The sequence below is a fragment of the Nomascus leucogenys genome, chromosome 14 (assembly GCF_006542625.1).
Source record: "Nomascus leucogenys isolate Asia chromosome 14, Asia_NLE_v1, whole genome shotgun sequence".
Classification (NCBI taxonomy): domain Eukaryota; kingdom Metazoa; phylum Chordata; class Mammalia; order Primates; family Hylobatidae; genus Nomascus; species Nomascus leucogenys.
The window spans coordinates 27,810,125-27,830,031 of NC_044394.1; the positions used below are offsets into that span (position 1 = coordinate 27,810,125).

At 36.5% G+C, this 19,907-nt stretch overlaps 1 protein-coding gene and 1 pseudogene across 1 annotated transcript in view; both read right to left on the reverse strand.

The window, feature by feature from the left end:
* WDPCP (WD repeat containing planar cell polarity effector) overlaps positions 1–19,907 on the reverse strand; it is a 478,431-nt gene that overhangs the window by 117,919 nt on the left and 340,605 nt on the right. The window lies entirely within an intron of this gene.
* Positions 392–1,523, reverse strand: LOC105738556 (annotated as a pseudogene).

Genomic DNA, 19,907 nt, shown 5'->3' on the forward strand with positions numbered 1-19,907 from the left:
CTTTGACAAACCTGACAAAAACAAGAAATGGGGAATGGATTCTCTACGTAATAAATGGTGCTGGGAAAACTGGCTAGCCATAGGTAGAAAGCTGAAACTGTATCCCTTCCTTTCACCTTATACAAAAATTAATTCAAGATGGATTAAAGACTTAAATGTTAGACCTAAAACCATAAAAACTCTAGAAGAAAACCTAGGAAATACCATTCAGGCCATAGGCATGGCCAAGGACTTCGAGACAAGGTATTCTTAAGAGTCCAGACTTTTCAGACCTCCACACTAGCATATTCCAGCATACAGAGTTTATTTGACTTCATTTAACAGAAGAGAAGATCCTTTGAAATGTAGTGAAAGACAGGCTGGTGTATTTTTGCAATCTTTCCTTCTAAGTTTAGACACAGATTTTGTTGCTGATACCTTGGTCAACAGCTGCTGTGTTTATCAGTTTCGCTTTAGTTCACTGTCCTTACTGTGAAATGTGATGTCCAAACCTTGAAGTTATTGAACTAGAAAATGGGGAAGGCTCTCAAGATGTATTTACTTTCTCAAAAGAATCTTGAAATGCAAATTTCTGCATAAGTGCATGAGATATTAAAGACAGGGGGTCCTAATATGAATTTTGTCTTTTCCTCTTATGAATGGGTTTGCTGCTAGGTGACCATTCAATCACATTAAGCTTAACCTTTTTCATATCCTTTAGAACATCCAATATGTTTGGAATATATTTCTCTGGCTTTTTTTAATGATAATTATAATTGGTCTTACTAGCACCTGCATGCTCTTTGTTCATTTCAGTAGCTGGATTATCTGAGTTACAAATATTAGATCCTGGTTGTACAGGAGGAATATGGAGGCTGGAGAGAAGAAAACTGAGGAGGAAGTGGTGGTGGAGGAGAAGGAAGCAAGGAGGAAAAGAAAGCATTGAACTTGGAAACTGATCTGACTCTAAGTTGGAAACTCATCTGAGCAGCCCCCAATGCTGGCATTTGTCTCAAACTAATGGGCCTGTCATTCAAGCCAAAGGAGCTAGAATTTGTACTCTTTTTAAATTCCTGCATTTCCACAATTGCAGCAATCTGACAGCCAAAACAAAAATTAACTTCAAGGACAACTACTTTTTTAAATTGCAGCTTCATTTGCAGGCAGATCTTTTTTCACCGGTTTGTTATGTCTTAGGGCAGGTGACAATGGATCCCAAATTAATTGCAAAATATGGAAAAATTCAATTTTTTTCTTTTCTTTTTTCTGTATACTATTATAAAATCAGAGCTAGCTGGCTTCTTCATCATTTGCCACACAGAAAATATCAGCAAAAGATGGAACCATAGATCCACAGTCTACACAGTTCAAGAGTGGGACCAACTCAAAATTAAGTCCTCTACAAAGTTCTAATGGAAGCATTTTCCCAATAATACAAATGATATTCCTACTTGATCCACATTCTTTCTCAAATCAGTAAAACTTCATCTGGAGGAACGCCAAAATATTCCAGCATCTCTCAAGATATTCAATATGAGAGACATCCAGGAAGCAAATACAAAAGCCAATTCAAGGAAACTATCAGTTTTTCGGTATCTTCCTCTGAACCTGAAGCCAAGCCTCCTGGCAACCACCAGCACATCAAGCAGAGGGCATTATGAATCCCTGTCTTAGAATCCTCAATTCAAGAATTCTGGAATGCACAGGTTCTGGTCCAGGAGTGCTCAGATGTTGACCTAATGACTGCCTGCATACCTCGACTTGCAGGCCACAGACATTAATGATGCCCTCACTTAGGGGTATGAGGTTGAGCTGGTGCCAAGCCCTGGAGCCCCTTGCTCAGCCAAGGTTAACTCTGCAGGAGGTGCAGCCATCTCCTCCTGTGCCCAACCAACCTACCCAGTATTCCATTTATAGATTCAGCATAGTATTATAAAAATTAAGAACATATGCTTAGGGTAAAAAGGACCTATATGTAACAATCTCTCAGCATCGTAATTTTTACTCATGGGTAAAACAGATATGTTGTGAGGTGGCTGTAACCATAAAATGAGATAATGTATGAACAGTGTTCAACACATTCTCCAACATACAGTAAATACTAAATAAGGGTGGCTAAAATCACAATACCTAGATTCTGGCTCTAGTTCTTGCACCAATCAGTATGTTAACTTTGAGCAAGTCACCTAGCCTGAGTTTCATCGAAAAGAATAAATGAGTATAACAACATCTGTTACCATCTATCTTTTAGTGTTGTTGAGATAACAATATTAAATGAAGTGGGCACTGTAGCTTGCACCTGTAATCCCAGCTACTTGGGAAAATGAAGCAGGATGATTGCTTAAGCCCACGAGTTTGAGGCTGCAGTGAGCTATGACCATGCCACTGCACTCCAGCCTGGGTAACACAGCAAGATTTCATCTCTTTAAAAAATGATTCAAGTAATCCCTTTGAAAGCTGGAATGTCTATAAAATGGATGATATAATAATTTGGATGGCGGTTGAGAGCATAAATAACATAAAAATGTCATTTTAAAGTCTATATAATCAAGAAAGCTGTGGCTAGCTTTTGTTAATTTTGTAGACAATACACAGGTGATAAACATTAAATAAGAATCATTTTTCTCTGTGATTAGTTTATTATGGTACTTAGAATCAGAAAACTTAGTTAATATGAATATTTTGTCCTATTCGGGAATAAGATATTAACAGAAGTTTATGTATACTGTAGTATAGAATGTATGACAAGTGTACTGATGGTTTTTGTTGAGAAGAAATGCCCTCTTTGGCTCTATAATTCACTTCTAAAAGAAATGACATATTGTTATGTTATCAGATTAATAACTATTTGTAAAGCCCTTCAAAGATGAAAAGCACTCCATAAATGCTTAGCATTTATTATCACTAATAGAAACATCATTAAGCTCTTCTTCAAAATGCTGTGAAGACAGAAGAAGATAAATAACTAAAATTAGAGCAGAACTAAAGAAACTGACACCAAAAAAAACATAAAGGATAAATGAAAAGTTGGTTCTTTGAAAGGATAAACAAGATTAATAGGCCACTAGCTACATTAACAAAAAGAGAGAAGATCCAAATAAGCACAATCAGAGGTGACAAAGGAGACATTACAACAGACCCCACAGATATACAAAAGATCCTCAGAAACTGATACAAACACCTCAATGTACACAAAGTGGAAAATGTAGAGGAAACAGATAAACTCCTGGAAACACACAACCACCCAAGATTCCCAAGATTGAGCCAGAAAGAAGTTGAAACCCTGAACAGAACAGTAAACAACAAGTTGTGAAAATGAATCAGTAATAAAAAGGCTACCAATCAAAAAAAGCCCTAGCCCAGAAGGATTCGCAGGTGAATTAAACCAGATGTACAAAGAAGAACTTGTACCAATCCTACTGAAACCATTCCAGAAATTGAGTAGAAGAGAACTCCTTCTTAACTCATTCTATGAAGCCAGAACCACCTTGATACCAAAACCTGGCAAAGACACAATGAAAACAGAAAACCACAGGCCAACATCCCTGATGAACATATATGCAAAAATCTTCAACAAAATTCTAACACATCGAATCCAGCAGCAAATTAAAAAGTCAATTCACCATGATCAAGCAGGCTGTATTTCTGGGATGCAAGGTTGGTTCAACATATGCAAATCAATAAATGTGATTTACCACATAAACAATTAAAAAAAAAACCATATGATCATTTCAATAGACATGGAAAAAGCCTTTGATAACATCCAACATCCTTCTTGATAAAAACCCTCAACAAACTAGGCATAGAAAGAACAAACCTCACAATAATAAGAGCCAGTAAGAGCCATCTATGACAGACATATCTGCATGGGCTGCCCATGCAGCCAACATCATACCACATGGGCAAAAGCTGGAAGCATTCCCCTTAGGAACAGGAACAACACAAAGAAGCTCACACTCCCATTCAAAAAAGTACTGGAAGTCCTAGTCAGAGAAATCAAGAGAAGAGAAAGAAATGAAAGGCATCCAAATAGGAAAAGAGGAAGTCAAATTATCTCTCTTTGCTGATAATACGCTTCTGTACATAGAAAACCCTAAATACTTCACCAGGAGACTCCTAGACCTGATAAATGATTTCTGTAAAGTTTTGGATACAAAATCAATGTACAAAAATCAGTGCCATTTCTATATCCCAATAACGTTCAAGCTGAGAGCCAAGTTAAGAACATAATCCCACTTACAGTAGCCACACACAAAATAAAATACTTAAGAATACACCTAACCAAGAAAGTGAAAGATCTCCACAAGAACTACAAAACACTGCTGAAAGAAATCATAGATGACACAAACAAATGGAAAAACTTCCACATGCAACGGATTGGAAGAATTAATATCATTAAAATGTCCATACCACCCAAAGCTATCTACAGATTAAATGCTATTCCTATCCAGTTACCAAGGTCATTTTTCACAAATTTAGAAAAAACTGTTCCAAAATTCATATGGAATTTAATAAGAGGCTGAATAGCCATAGCAATCCTAAGCAAAAAGAATAAAGCTGGAGGCATCAGACTATCTGACTTCAAATGACATTACAAGACTGCAGTAACCGAAACAGCATGGTACTGGTACAAAAACAGACAGACAGAATAGAGTGGAACAGAATAGAGAATGCTGAAATAAAGCTGTACGCCTACAACCAACTGATCTTCAACAAAGTCAACAAAAATAAGCAATGGGGAAAGGACTCCCTATATAATAAATGATGCTGGGAAAATAGGCTAGCCATATGCAGAAGAATGAAGCTGGACCCCTACCTCTCAACATGTACAAAAATTAAGTCAAGATGGATAAGACTTAAATGTAAAACCTCAAAATATAAAAATCCTAGAACAAAACCTAAGAAATACTCTTGTGGAAGTTGATACAGCCAAAGAATTTATGACGTGATAGACATCCTCAAAAGCAATTGCAACAGTAACAAAAATGGAATATCGGGACCTGCTTAAACTAAAGAGCTTCTGCACAGCAAAAGAAACTATCAACAGAATAAATAGATAATCTACAGACTGGGAGAAAATATTTGCAAACTACACCTCCAACAAAGGACTAATATCCGGAATCTATAAGGAACTTAAACAAATCATTAAGAAAAAAAAAACCCATTAAAAAGTGGGCAAAGGACATGAAAAGACACTTCTCAAAAGAAGACATACAAGTGGCCAAACATTAAAAAAATGCTCAATATCATTAATCATCAGAGGAATGCAAATCAAAACCACAATGAGATACCATCTCACACCAATCAGAATGGCTTTTGTTACAAAATTAAAAAACAACAGATGTTGGCAAGGCTACCGAGAAAAGGGAATGCTTATACACTGTTGGTGGGAATGTAAAAATTAGTTCAGCCCCAGTAGAAAGCAGTTTGAAGATTTCTAAAAAAACTGAGTTGAACTACAATTACATCCAGTAATCCCACTACTGTGTTTATACCCAAAGGAAAATTGTGCTACCAAAGATACCCGGCCTTGTAAGCTTATTATAGCACTACTCACAAGTGCAAAGATACGGAAACAACCTTAGTGCCCATAATGGTGAACTGGATAATGAAAATGTGGTACATATACACCATGGAATACTACGTAGTCATAAAAAAGAATGAAATCATGTCCTTTGCACCAACATGGATGCAACTGGAGGCATTATCATAAGTGAAATAATGCAGAAACAGAATGAAATATTCTATGTTCTCTTATAAAGTAGGAGCAGCTAAACCCTGGGTACACACAGATGTAAAGATGGGAACAACACACACTGGTGGCTCCAAAAGGAAAGAGGGAAAGAGAGGGGCAAGGGCTGAAAAACTTGTTAGGTACTATATTCACTCTCTGGGTGATAGGGTCAATAGAAGCTGAAACCTCAGCATTAGGCAATATACCCTTGTAACAAACCTGCACATGCATTCCCCTAATCTCAAATGAAAATTAAAAATAAATATTTTCTAAAAAAAAAACAAAATGCAGCTATAGCTTCATGAATTAATTGTTAAATAAGATGGCATGCCCAAAATGGCAGATGGTATATCATGTGAACCTTTTCATGATTATAGCAATAATACAAATTTCTTTTGTTAGACAGCTATTAATAACTATTAGCACCTCATTCTTCAAAGGTTATTTTTGTCTCAGATAATTGCGGCACTGAAAAGTGAAATAATTCATTTTTGATTCTACAGTTTAAGCTAGCGCAGAAAAAGGCCTAAGCTTCTGGGAAACTCCTGAATGATTGATGTTGTAAAGCTGCAGTTTCCAATATGGTAGACACTACTGCATGTGACTACTGAATCTTGAAACACGGCTCATGTGACTGGGGAACTACCTTTTAAAATTTTATTTAATTTCAATTAAATTAAAAAATTGATATTCCATCTAGTAATTGTGAATTTTTAAAGAATGTGTACAACAACTTGGGTAACAAACTACTTCAACTGTAAATTTTATGAAATATGAATATAGATCATTTATTTCCAATGAAACTTTAACATCTGATTTGAGATGTACCCTAAGATGTAGTAGATAATTTAAAATTCTGTCTGTGGCTTGCATTATATTTCTATTGGACATCATTGCTACACAGGTTTAAAGACACACAACAAATCATATATGACATGGACGTTACTCCCTTTTTTAATCCTTCTAGTTCAAACCTAGGAAGTTGGAAGAGTATATGTGAAAGTAGAAAATTTCAGTTCTTGTATTTGTAGAATAGGGGAGTAATAGAACACCTTTTTTTTGATAGGTGAAGACATGGCCTTCAGGAACTATGACCTGGCATTACTTCAGTTATGCACTATTAAATGATTAACAACTAGCTCTCCACAAACTAAACCAGAACCCAAACCAAAAAACAACCAATTTGTAGAGTTTGCCAATTTCCATGACATAAATATTCCTACCAGGGCCAATTTCGAGCTACCAACATGGTCACTGAACATGCAGTTGGGAAGAGATGCACATAATTGGCACTCATGAGGCCGTAGAATCCAGCCTCAGTGCAGACTGGAATACTTTGAGTTGCTGACATCTATATTCTTTAAAGATGTGTGTGTATATATGTGTGTATGTGGGAGCTGAAATAGATCAGCTTTAAATTAAATTCTGCCCTATAGCAAAAAGCATTATAGGATTATTATTTCTATGAAAGTAGGGCATTTTCTTTTCTTTTTTTTGAGATGGAGTCTCACTCTGTCACCCAGGCTGGAGTGCAGTGGCGCGATCTCTGCTCACTGCAAGCTCCGCCTCCTAGGTTCAGGGCATTTCATTTTCTTTAAGCCTTTGGAAACTATGTGACTATAAAAACTCTGATTCTTTCCAAATTCCCCTTGAGAATATAGATTTATGGTTATATGAAGCCATTTTGTAAATTGTAAAATGGTAAAAACAGGTGAAGATATTTAATTTTGATAAAACAAAATACATGATTGTAACTTAGAAACTTATTAGGCCAACTATATAACAAAGATTTGTGAATAGAGATTTCCTAGGGACATAATAAGGGCATAGGAAGATTACCTTCAAAATTGATATAAATTCTGACATATTGAGAATTTTATACATGTAAAATATCTGTAAGAGGTCCAAATTTAGCTCTAAAGTTCGATAATTTTATGAGTTTTGTTAGCTAATATATGTTAAATCATTCTGTTTATTTAGAAATTCTTGTTTCTATAATAGCTCCTCTGCTTGGGCACTTTAATGTTATGCTTTTTGCTACACTTTTAAATTTAGCATAACGTCTTTTAAAGGCAGTAACTAAGAGGATTTAATTTAAAAGTATCTTTTGAATAAAGCAATTTCCCCTCTAAGGAAATCCTCTAAGAGAATATTCAAGCTTATTATTTTAGTATGGGTTTGTTTGTACTATTAAATGGATATGAATAAATGATTTTTTCACAGAGTTATATGTTGGCTAGAATTTTATAGTGCCTGAGTTTGGATTCTATTTTGTCATATCTAATCACATGCATAAAATTTTACTGCTGGAAAAGACAGACTCTTCTGTATCTTTATTTTATAATAGAGCAAACTAAGACCCCAAAAAGGGACTGTTTAAGTGTTATTTGGCTAGTCTTTACTAGTTTAGCCAAGACTAGACCTCAGGTTTTCCATCACTCAGTATTTTTTGATTTTTAGAGACAGGGTCTCGCTCTCTTGCCCAGGCTGGAGTGCAGTGGCATGATCACAACTCAGTGTAACCTCAAACTCTTGGCCTAAGTGATCCTCCTACCTCAGCCTCCCAAGTAGCTAGGGCTACAGGTGCGTGCCACCACCCCGAGCTAGCTTTAAAATTTTTGGTAGAGTTGAGGTCTTGATATATTGCCCAAGCTGGTCTCAAACTCCTGGCCTCAAGCTATCCTCCCACCTTGGCCTCTTGAGTCTTTGGGATTACAGGCATGAACCACCATGACTGGCCCATCCTTAGTATTCTTAGTTTGTACCATATAACTGCATAAATCTACTTGTCCATCCACATTTTGGAATTATTGATAGAAGATATTTTTGTTATACTCCACACTAGCTACATTGGACACGTATTCTGTTTATTCTTTAACTACATAGTTTCATTAGTTACCCTTAATGTTATATACCAATCCTTGAGCAAAATTCTTTCATTATTTTCTTATAGAAACTGTGAATATGGGTTATTCTGCCCCAGATTGGCATAATTTGCTAGTCTAATAAGTAAAGCAGAGAAAGAGGTTTGAGACATTCAACTCCTGTCTCAGAAGGAAAAACAGAAGGGCTAAATGCATAACATTTAACATTTGTACCTTTCTCCACAGGAAAAGACCACTACCTTTTGCTTAGTAACTGTCAATTTATGACTAGGTAAGTTCTGAAGAGTTGACAACTTGTTTTGGAATATAGTAATCTAGTATTTCAGAATTCAAAAATATGTTAAATAACATTTAAATTATGGAAAGTTTCCATCTGAAAATAACTAATTTAGAGAAAATCCATACTTATTCAATAACACCAATTCTTAATTACCATATGTCACATTCTGTGATTGACAACATTATGTCACCACAAAGAAAGGAACAAAGGTTTGATAATCATAGCATACTTAATAAGTTTACTGAAAACTGTACATCTCTTAAGATATACAAGTAATACAGTCTTGTATAGACCTCTGCAGTCAAGCAAGCAGTTAGTCTTTGATGTGCTCATAATTATGAAATATTTAGGATGTCTTTAGGGAAAGATGCCTATAGGTAGGAAGGTTTAGATCAAAACTGACATCATTACATAATAAAGGAGGAAGGGTGAAGTGAAGCCAAAAGTAGATTGGCAAGAATATACCTAAGTCAAACAAATAATATAATGCACCCTGTAATGCACAGTATAGGAAGTTAAACAGTTGGCCACAGTTTCAATTGTTTATACAATTAAAAACTGCTTTTGTAGTTTCATTTTAGAAGAATTTTATATTTATAATAAGATATTTAAAGTATAAGAGCAAATCTTTACCTTCATCCATGTATCACCTCTTGGATAGAATTTTTATATATTTTTACAATGGTACCATGATTTTTAATTTTTAAAGTATTTTTAGAGACAGTCTTGCTCTGAGGTCAAGGCTAGAGTACAGTGGCCTGATCATAACTCCCTGTGACCTCAAACTCCTGGGCTCAAATGATGTTCTCACCTCAGCTTCTCAAGTAGCTAGATTACAGATGTTTGCCACCATGCGCAGCTAAATTTTTAATTTTTGTAGACATGAGGTCTCACTGTGATGTCCAGGCTGGTCTCAAACTTCTGGGCGCAAGCAAACCTCCTGCCTCAGTCTCTGCAAGTGCTGGGATGACATGTGTGAGCCACTGCACCTAGGCTTATGACTTTAATGCCATTTTAGGAAGAAGATAACATAAAAAATCAAGCTTTTGAATGATTTTTAAAATGGCATGGTAATGTGGTGATGACATATCTCTGGTAACAAAAAGGAAGATAAATAATGATTCCAATTTTGTTAAATATATGCATAGAAAAAAGGGAATTAAATACACTAAAATAACTCTTTTTATCAGTTATCTCCAGGTAATAATAAGAGTGATCTTTATCTTTTACGTTCTTTATACTACATTCTCTAAAGTTACCCATTTAAGCATGAATAAGCTTTTATATCAGAATTTTAAAATACATTTTAAAAGGAGATGGCAACTTATAATGCTACAGCTTTTTTACAGCATAGTATCTGCAAGATCATATATGATAAATGTATTTGGAAATATAATGCATTTGGAAGGATTTCATAATATGCAAATTTGTAGACAGCCACATTAAGTACAGCTGGGATGTCTTTGAAAAGGATTTCTTTTATATTTTCATTTCTCTGCATATGAGGATTATATAAAAGAAGTTGTTTCTCTATGTTTTTCTTTTTCTAAATAATATTCTTCAAATAAGAAGTTAACCAGGCACGGTGTTGCATTCCTATAGTCCCAGCTACACAGGAAGCTGAGGCAGGAGGATCGCTTGTGCCCAGAAGTTTGAGGCTGCAGTGAGCTATGATTGCGCCACTGCACTCTAGCCGTGGCAAGAGGGCGAGACATTGTCTCTAAAAAATAAATAAATGCTATTCTTCAAATCTCAGTGTAACAGATGAACTGCTAGCTGTCCCCAAATGGCTTTTGCTTTTATAGTAACTGGTGTTTTGCTGGGTGCATTATCACCCCACTAAAAATGCTTTCCAGACTTTCTTACGGTTAGTGTAGCCTTATGAACAGGTTCTGTCTAATGGGATATGTACAGAAGTGATATGTAACAACTCCTGGGTTGTAGCCTGAACAAGATAGGACTATGCTTGCCTCCTTTTTCCTCCTTTTGTAGGCTGGGATGCAAATCTTCAATGATGTAGATGAAGGCTTTACCCTAGAGATGACAAAGTAACACAATAGATAAGGCCTGGTAATCTAATACCAGCATGCCTTACCAGTCCTGGAACATGTTCCAGGATTGTTATACAAGAAGGAAAGAAAATTCTCTTCCTGAAGTTACTGGGTTTTATGGTCCCTTGTTTTACAGTAGCTTAGACTATTTCACTTCATAACTGTATTGTACTGTAGACAGATGTCAATCTGACTTTTCAGGCTTATGCTAAAAATGACACAATATAAAAATACAGTCTTATTTAAGGGAAAACTTATTGAATGGCCATCTCTATTATTTCCTCACACAAATGGCTGGTGTGATAGAGTATCTCATTGTGGTTTTGATTTGCATCTCTCTGATGATTAGTGATGATTAGCATTTTTTCATGTTTCTTGGGGGCTTGTATGCCTTCTTTTGCATAGTTCATGTCCTTTGCGCACTTTTAATTGGGTTATTTTTTTCTTGTGATTTATTTAATTTTCTCATAGATTCTGGATATTAGGCCTTTGTTGTATGCAGTTTGTGAACTCCCATTTTGTAGATTGCCTGTTTACTTCATTGATAGTTTCTATTGCTGTGCTGAAGCTCTTTCATGAAAGCAGAAAACAAAAAAGAGCAGGAGTTGCTATTCTTAGATCACAGAAAACAGACTTTAAACCAGCAAGCATCAAAAATGACAAAGAAGGGTATCATATAATGATAAAGTGTTCAATTTATCAAGAAGACTTAACTATCCTAAATGTATATATACCCACCATTGGAGCTCCCAAATTCATAAAACAAGTACTTCTAGACCTATGAAAAGACTAAGACAGCCATGCAATAATAATGGGGGACTTCAAGGGCTTCAACAGCACACTGACAGCATTAGACAGGTAATCAAGGCAGAAAAGTAACAAAGAACTTCTAGACTTCAACTCGACACTTGGCTAATTAGACCTAATAAACATCTACAGAATGCTCCATGCAACAATCACAGAATATACATTCTTCTCATCTGCACACATAACATATTCTAGGATTGACCACATGCTTGGCCATAAAGCAAGTCTCAATAAATGAAAAAAAAATTAAAATCATACCAAACAACACTCTTAGACCACAGTGCAATAAAAATAGAAATCAATATCAAAGGTCTCTCAAAACCACACAATTACATGGAAATTAAACAACTTACTCTTGAATTACTTTGGGCATTAAGGCAGAAATCAAATAATTTCTTGAAATTAATGAAAACAGAGACACAACTTACTGAAATCTCTGGGTGCAGTAAACACAGTATTAAGAGGAAAGTTTATAGTTAAACACCTACATCAAGAAGTTAGAAAAAGTTCAAATTAACAATCTAACATCACACATAGAGGAACAACAACAACAACAACAAAAAAACTAACCCCAAAGATAGCAGAAGAAAAGAAATAATATCAGAGCAAAACTGAACAAAATTGAGAGGCAAAAATCCATACAAAAGATCAATGAAACCAAAAGTTGGTTCTTTGAAAGGACAAACAAGATTGGTAGACTGCTAGCTTGGCTAGATTAACAACGAAAAAAAGAGAGATCCAAATAAGCACAATCTGAAATGACAAACATGACATTACAACTGATCCCATAAAAATATAAAAGATCCTTAGAGATTATGATGAACACCTCTATGCACACAAACTGGAAAATCTAGAGGAAATGGATAAATTTCTGTAAACACACAACCTCCCAGGAAGAAATTAAAACCCTAACAGACCAATAACAAATTCCGAAATCAAATACGTAATTTTTAATAAGTCCAGCTATTTCTGAGGTAGAGCCACATTTCTACTCTTTGCTGCTAGTATGTATCCTATGATTGCAGTGACGTATTCCCATTTTCACTTATTTTGAGATGGGTGTCAGTCAGTTGTCCTTATTAACATAATTCACAGGCCAAGTCCTATCTGCAACTTCTATCAGCGTGAAGTTGACTAGAGAGTTTAATCTATTACATTTAAAGCATAGGTTGAGCATCCTCAATCCAAAAATCCAAAATCTGAAATGCTCCAAAATCTGAAATTTTTTTGAGTGCCAATATTGATGGCATAACTGGAAATTCTACATCTGACCGCCTGTGACAGGTGGCAATAAAAATGCATGCACACACAGTTTATTAAATGTTCCCAAGGAAGAAAGACCTTCCCCCACCCCCTCAGCTGTCATATCTTTTCCACACACAGCTAGATGCCCTCACACAAGCACACCCACAAAGGTTAATAAAATGGCACAAGTGCAAGCCAGGTGTGCCAATGTCAGGTTCCCCATGATACCCTGCATGAGGCCAAGACCTATGTGTATTACTCACTGTGTCGTTTTGTGTATTCTCTGCTCTTTGTAAAGATATTCATGAAATGTCCAAACAGTCTATATTAAATAATTGTACGGGTAACAGTGATAAGAAAAAGAAGAAGCATTTATATTTATTGCACAGAAAGTCGAGCTTTTTGAGAAACAGGACAGTGGTGTAAGTGTAAAACATCTGGCCGGGCGCGGTGGCTCACGCTTGTAATCCCAGCACTTTGGGAGGTCGAGGCGGGCGGATCAAGAGGTCAGAAGATCAAGACCACGGTGAAACCCCGTCTCTACTAAAAATACAAAAAAAATTAGCCGGGCGTGGTGGCGGGCGCCTGTAGTCCCAGCTACTCGGAGAGGCTGAGGCAGGAGAATGGCGTGAACCCAGGAGGCGGAGCTTGCAGTGAGCGGAGATTGCGCCACTGCACTCCACCCTGGGCGACAGAGCGAGACTCCGTCTCAAAAAAAAAAGTGTAAAACATCTTAGAGAGCAGAAGGGTGTTGGAATGACCACCATAAATGACTTGTATAAACAGGAGGTAAACTATTGTTTTATGCTAAAAGTGATTAAGTTAATGAAAAATAGAAAAACAATGCATGCCATAAAGCTAAAAATGCAGATTTTGATCATATATTGAGTAGATCCATCAGTACTGCAGTGAACACATGCCACTTATTGGTATACTGATCATGAAACAAGCAAAGATCATGATGAACTAAAAATTGAAGGGAACTGTGGATATTCAGTAAGCTCGTTGCAGAAATTTAAGAAAGATATGGCATTCAATTTTTATTATTACTTTTAAATATGGGCACATAATAGTTCTATATATTTATGGGTACATGTGATGTTCGATATAGGGATAAAATATGTAATAAATCAGGATAACTGGGGTATCCATCACCTTAGCACTTACTATTTTTCGTGTTAGGAACATTACAATTCTACTGTCTTAGTTTTAAAAATTTGTGGTGATAAAGCATCTGCTGATTATAAAGCAGTGGACAAATTCACTGACGAGTTCACTAAGGTCATCAGAAATAAAAATCACCAGAACAAGTCTATAATATTGATGAAACATCACTGTTTTTGTTACTGCCCCAGGTGAGACAGCCCCTATATGAATTAAGGATACCAATGACAGAAGAACTCTGCTGAGATATGTTAATACAGCAGGCCTGCATAATTATAAACTTGCTATGATAGGCAAAAGTTTGCATCCTTGCTATTTTCCAGGAGTGAATTTCTCACCAGTGCATTATTATGCCAACAAAAAGGCATGGATCACCAGGGACATCTTTCCTGGTCGGTTTCACAAACATTTTATACCAGTGGCTTGTGCTCACTGCAGGGAAGCTGGCCTGGGTGATGACTGCAAGATTTTGTTATTCCTTGATAACTTCTGCTCATCTTCCAGCTGAAATTCTCTTTAAAAAGTGTTTATGCCATGTATTTTCCCCCAAGTGTGACTTCATTAATTCAGCCATGTGACCAGGGTGGGTATCCTTAGATCAATGAAGAGTAAATATAAAAACACTTTCTTAAAGAGCATCCTATCAGCAGTAAGCAGAGGCGTGGGTGCAGAAGGTTTTCAAAAGGATGTTTAGCATGAAGGATGCCACATATGCTTTTGCCAACACTTTGAATACATGACTAGAGACACAGTTGTGCATGACTGGCACAATCTCTGGCCTGTGATTATGTTAACTGATGATGATAAACAAGGTGGTGACTTTGAAGGATTCTGTATGTCAAGTGAGAGAAAAATGTCTGACCTCCTTACATATGCAACAAATATACCTTCAGAGTCCTTCAGTAAGCTGGAAGAGGAAGATATTGAAGAGGTTTTTAAAACCAATAAGGAGCCTCCAGTTGCTCATTCATTGACCAATGGTGAAATAGCCAAAAGGGTTCTGAATCAAGGTGATTATGATAATAGTGATGATGAAACTGTTAACACTGCAGAAAAAGTGCTTGGAAGTGACATTGTGAAAATGTGTGATGGGCTTATTGAAAGTCTACAGCAGCATGAACAAGAAATCATGTCAGTTTATAAAACCAAAAAGAAATGTGTAAGACAAAAACCTTTGTTATGAGGCAGATAACTCTAAAGGAAACACTTCAAAATGCCATTGAACAGGATTTTTTCTTATCCCTAGATGACCCGCTTCCGGACTCTTTAACTGCTGCTGCTGTTTTTCTCACCCAGAAAAATAAAATTCCCTATGCAGTAATCTTTTACTCAAAACACAGCATTGTAGGTAGAGGCAGAAAGCTTGCCATTGTTTGTTGTTGCTGTTGTGTAACAGCTGCTAACAGGTATTCTGATGATGCTACTGTAATACTTAGTTATCCTGAACACATTTTTTTACTGTAGTAATGGTATGTCATATATTTACTCTTAAGTACTTATGAATGAATGTGTATGAAAATGACTGCTTATTGGTAGCATATAAATTCAGTCAGGAATGATGGTGATGCCAAACAATCACAGATTGTCCACATGGGTGGCTGAGACAGTGACACCTTTACGTTCTAATGGTTCAATGTAGACAGCTTTGTTGCATGCACAAAATTATCAAAAATATTATATAAAATTGCCTTCAGGCTATGTGTGTGAGGTGTTTTGTGTTTAGACCTGGGTACCATCCTCAAGATATCTCAGTATGTACCTGCAAATATTCCAAAATAGAAAAAAAAAAAAAAAAAAAAACCACCAAACAAACCCCAAATCCAAAACACTTCTGGTCACAAGCATTTCAGACAGTGAACAGTTAACCTATAATTACTGATAGAGAAGGACTTATGTCTTAGGGCTGTTTTTTGTTTGTTTGTTTTGTTTTGTTTTTTACATATAGGCTTTTTGTTACACATTTCCTTCACTGCTGCCTTCTTTTGTTTTTAGTTGTGACATGTTTTGATTCCCTTCTCATTTCCTTTTGTACACATTCGATAGTTATTTTCTCTGTGGTTATCATGGGAATTATGTATAACATTCTAAAATTACAACAATCTAATTTAAATTGATATCAAGTTAACCTCAAGTGTATACAAAAACTCTTATAAAGCACTGTCACTTCCCCTACTTTGTTATTGATGTCACAAATTACATCTTTATATATTGAGTACCTATTCAAGAGCTTTATAATTATTTTTATGCCTTTGTGTTTTTTTTCTTCTTCTTTTTAAATCTTTTTTAATTTTATTATTATTATACTTTAAGTTCTAGGGTACATGTGCACAACGTGCAGATTTGTTACATATGTGTATACATGTGCCATGTTGGTGTGCTGCACCCATTAACTCGTCATTTACATTAGGTATGTCTCCTAATGCTATCCCTCCCCACTCCCCCTACCCCAGGACAGTCCCGGTGTGTGATGTTCCCCTTGCTGTGTCCATGTGTTCTCATCGTTCAATTCTCACCTATGAGTGAGAACATGCAGTGTTTGGTTTTTTGTCCTTGCGATAGTTTGCTGAGAATGATGGTTTCCAGTTTCATCCATGTCCCTACAAAGGACATGAACTCATCATTTTTTATGGCTGCATAGTATTCCATGGTGTATATGTGCCACATTTTCTTAATCCAGTCTATTGTTGTTGGACATTTAGGTTGGTTCCAAGTCTTTGCTATTGTGAATAGTGCTGCTATAAACATACGTGTGCATGTGTCTTTATAGCAGCATGATTTATAATCCTTTGGGTATATACCCAGTAATGGGGTGGCTGGCTCAAATGGTATTTCTACTTCTAGATCCCTGAGGAATGGCCACACAGACTTCCACAATGGTTGAACTAGTTTACAGTCCCACCAACAGTGTAAAAGTGTTCCTATTTCTCCACATCCTCTCCAGCACCTGTTGTTTCCTGACTTTTTAATGATGGCCATTCTAACTGGTGTGAGATGGTATCTCATTGTGGTTTTGATTTGCATTTCTCTGATGGCCAGTGATGATGAGCATTTTTTCACGTGTTTTTTGGCTGCATAAATGTCTTCTTTTGAGAAGTGTCTGTTCATATCCTTTGCCCACTTTTTGATGGGGTTGTTTTTTTCTTGTAAATTTGAGTTCATTGTAGATTCTGGATATCAGCCCTTTGTCAGATGAGTAGGTCGCAAAAATTTTCTCCCATTCTGTAGGTTGCCTGTTCACTCTGATGGTAGTTTCTTTTGCTGTGCAGAAGCTCTTTAGTTTAATGAGATCCCATTTGTCAATTTTGGCTTTTGTTGCCATTGCTTTTGGTGTTTTAGACATGAAGTCCTTGCGCATGCCTATGTCCTGAATGGTATTGCCTAGGTTTTCTTCTAGGGTTTTTATGGTTTTAGGTCTAACATTTAAGTCTTTAATCCATCTTGAATTAATTTTTGTATAAGGTGTAAGGAAGGGATCCAGTTTCAGCTTTCTACATATGGCTAGCCAGTTTTCCCAGCACCATTTATGCAATAGGGAATCCTTACCCCATTTCTTGCTTTTGTCAGGTTTGTCAAAGATCAGATAGGTGTAGATATGTGGCATTATTTCTGAGGGCTCTGTTCTGTTCCATTGGTCTATATCTCTGTTTTGGTACCAGTACCATGCTGTTTTGGTTACTGTAGCCTTGTACTAGAGTTTGAAGTCAGGTAGCGTGATGCCTCCAGCTTTGTTCTTTTGGCTTAGGATTGACTTGGCGATGCGGGCTCTTTTTTGGTTCCATATGAACTTTAAAGTAGTTTTTTCCAATTCTGTGAAGAAAGTCATTGGTAGCTTGATGGGGATGGCATTGAATCTATAAATTACCTTGGGCAGTATGGCCATTTTCACGATATTGATTCTTCCAACCCATGAGCATGGAATGTTCTTCCATTTGTTTGTATCCTCTTTTATTTCATTGAGCAGTGGTTTGTAGTTCTCCTTGAAGAGGTCCTTCACATCCCTTGTAAGTTGGATTCCTAGGTATTTTATTCTCTTTGAAGCAATTGTGAATGGGAGTTCACTCATGATTTGGCTCTCTGTTTGTCTGTTATTGGTGTATAAGAATGCTTGTGATTTTTGTACATTGATTTTGTATCCTGAGACTTTGCTGAAGCTGCTTATCAGCTTGAGGAGATTTTGGGCTGAGATGATGGGGTTTTCTATATATACAATCATGTAATCTGCAAAAAGGGACAATTTGACTTCCTCTTTTCCTAACTGAATACCCTTTATTTCCTTCTCCTGCCTGATTGCCCTGGCCAGAACTTCCAACATTATGTTGAATAGGAGTGGTGAGAGAGGGCACCCCTGTCTTGTGCCCGTTTTCAAAGGGAATACTTACAGTTTTTGCCCATTCAGTATGATATTGGCTGTGGGTTTGTCATAGATAGCTCTTATCATTTTGAGATACCTCCCATCAATACCTAATTTATTGAGAGTTTTTAGCCTGAAGGGTTGTTGAATTTTGTCAAAGGCCTTTTCTGCATCTATTAAGATAATCATGTGGTTTTTGTCTTTGGTTCTGTTTATATGTTGGATTACATTTATTGATTTGCGTATATTGAACCAGCCTTGCATCCCAGGGATGAAGCCCACTTGATCATGGTGGATAAGCCTTTTGATGTGCTGCTGGATTCGGTTTGCCAGTATTTTATTGAGGATTTTTGCATCGATGTTCATCAAGGATATTAGTCTAAAATTCTCCTTTTTTGTTGTGTCTCTGCCAGGCTTTGGTATCAGGATGATGCTGGCCTCATAAAATGAGTTAGGGAGGATTCTCTCTTCTCCTATTGATTGGTATGCTTTCAGAAGGAATGGTACCAGCTCTTCTTTGTACCTCTGGTAGAATTCGGCTGTGAATCCATCTGGTCCTGGACTTTTTTTGGTTGGTAAGCTATTGATTATTGCCTCATTTTCAGAGCCTGTTATTGGTCCATTCAGAGATTAAACTTCTTCCTGGTTTAGTCTTGGGAGGATGTATGTGTTGAGGAATTTATCCATTTCTTCTAGATTTTCGAGTTTATTTGCGTAGAGGTGTTTATGGTATTCTCTGATGGTAGTCTATTTCTGTGGGATTGGTGGTGATATCCCCTTTATCATTTTTTATTGTGTCTATTTGATTCTTCTCTCTTTTCTTCTTCATTAGTCTTGCTAGCGGTCTATCAATTTAGTTGGTCTTTTCAAAAAACCAGCTCCTGGATTCATTAATTTTTTGAAGGGATTTTGTGTCTCTATTTCCTTCATTTCGGCTCTGATCTTATTTCTTGCCTTCTGCTAGCTTTTGAATGTGTTTGCTGTTGCTTTTCTAGTTCTTTTAATTGTGATGTTAGGGTGTCAATTTTACATCTTTCCTGCTTTCTCTTGTGGGCATTTAGTGGTATAAATTTCCCTTTACACACTGCTTTGAATGTGTCCCAGAGATTCTGGTATGTTGTGTCTTTGTTCTCATTGGTTTCAAAGAACATCTTTATTTCTGCCTTCATTTCATTATTTACCCCATAGTCTCTCAGGAGCAGGTTGTTCAGTTTCCATGTAGTTGAGCGGTTTTGAGTGAGTTTCTCAATCCTGAGTTCTAGTTTGATTGCACTGTGGTCTGAGAGACAGTTTGTTATAATTTCTATTCTTTTACATTTGCTGAGGAGTGCTTTACTTCCAACTATGTGGTCAATTTTGGAGTAGCTGTGGTGTGGTGCTGGAAAGAATGTATATTCTGTTGATTTGGGGT